The 1,651-nt window shown below is 43.5% G+C and overlaps 1 pseudogene across 1 annotated transcript in view; it reads right to left on the reverse strand.

Moving 5' to 3' along the window:
- Positions 1 to 1,430: 1,430 nt before the first annotated feature.
- The window catches only part of LOC108525993 (uncharacterized), a 2,408-nt pseudogene continuing 2,187 nt past the window's right edge, over positions 1,431 to 1,651 (reverse strand). Inside the window, exon 2 of the transcript XR_001884390.1 lies at positions 1,431 to 1,629. The product of XR_001884390.1 is annotated as an uncharacterized LOC108525993 (transcript). The remainder of the gene's footprint in view (positions 1,630 to 1,651) is intronic.

Below are 1,651 nucleotides of genomic sequence, written 5' to 3' on the forward strand. Positions count from 1 at the left end.
CGTACAGCCCAGAAATAATATTTTATACTTTCATACTTAAAACTTTATATTTTGGTACCCTTTGGGTCTGCTTCCATACTATCCTAGCCCAGAGGTAATCACAATTCTGAAGAAGGAAACTATTCCTGTCCACGTATTTATGTACTTACATATATGCAAATGTCAAAAAGCAACAGATAGTACTGCTTTGTATTTACATGAGTGATATGGTTAAATATTTGTGCAAGATTTTTCCTTCAACATTGTTTTGAGGTTTACGTACACAATTTGATACATGTAGCTATAGTTGATTTATTTTCACTGTTCTATAGTCTTCCATTGTATGAGCACACTATTTACTTATCCATTTTCCTGCTGACAGATCTTCAGGTTGTTCTCAACGTTTCAGTATTATAAACACCACAGCATTGAACAACCTTGCATATGTCTGCTTGCATGCATTAGTACCACAGGGTATTTGCACCTTCAGTTGTACCAGATATTGCTCTCCAGAATGAGGCTGAGGTAGGTAGATCACTTGAGTTCAGTAGCTTGAGAACAGCCTGGGCAACATGGTGAAACCCTGTTTCTACTAAAAATACAAAAAACTTAGTCAGGTGTGCTGGTGTGTGCCTGTAGTCCTAGCTACTTTGGGGGCTGAGGCAGGAGGATCACTTGAACCTGCCAGGTTGAGGCTTCAGTGAGCCGAGATTGCACCACTGCACTCCGGCTTGGGTGACAAAGTGAGACCCTACCTCAAACACAAAAAACAAACAAACAAAAAAAAAACTGTACCAATTGTCAGGGTTTAAATTTGATCCATTTGAAATGCTAAATCATTTTTTATTACTGTATGAAGGATAATCCACATACAATGAGCTGTACAATTTGATGGTCTTTCACAAATGTCTTCACTTGTGAAACCAGAACCATGATCAAGACAAAAAAACATTTCCAGGGGTCAAGATGGCTGACTAGAAACAGCTGCAGTCGGAGGCTCCCACTGAAAAGAAGAAAAACGGCAACTGAGGTATCCAGGTTCTCCCCTTGGGACTGGCTAGGAGGTTGGTGGGACCCATGGAGGCGGGTAAAAGCAGGGTGGTGCCACAGCCCACCTGGGAGCCACATGAGGTGAGGGGAGCTCCCACCCGTCTAAACCCAAAGAATGGACTTAAGAGGCATGAAGAACAGCGAAAGTGAGACTTTTAATAACAATCTTGGAAGAGTGGGTGTCTGGTGAGCAGGCACATCCAGGGCAGTCGCAACAGGTAATTTATCTCCTAGCACGCAAGCCCCTCCCCCAGTTCCTCATTTGTTGAGTATTATGGGGTTACAATCTTCCCAGATGTCACCTAAGTTTCATTATCCCTCTTATAAGGTTATACTCCGTCCCCTTCTCCGCTTCAGTTTTGATTTCCCAATAACGAAACTTTCTTCTCTCTCTCTCTCTCTTTTTTTTTTTTTTAACGAATGAGGCAATTTATTAACCCAGCATGGTTTGTTCTAATGCTTCTTGTTGGCAGCTGCCACCTGTCCGGCGATTCTGTCCAGATCTCTCTGTCCCTGAAGCGTCAGCTTGCGGCCCCCATCTTGGTCCTTTTCCACCATTTTCAGCCCCTCCAGGGCTTGGAGGACCCGACGAGCCACACTCTTGGAGTCTCGGCTGAAGTGG

Source organism: Rhinopithecus bieti, unplaced genomic scaffold, assembly GCF_001698545.2.
Source record: "Rhinopithecus bieti isolate Rb0 unplaced genomic scaffold, ASM169854v2 scaffold_1599, whole genome shotgun sequence".
In the NCBI taxonomy this organism is placed as follows: domain Eukaryota; kingdom Metazoa; phylum Chordata; class Mammalia; order Primates; family Cercopithecidae; genus Rhinopithecus; species Rhinopithecus bieti.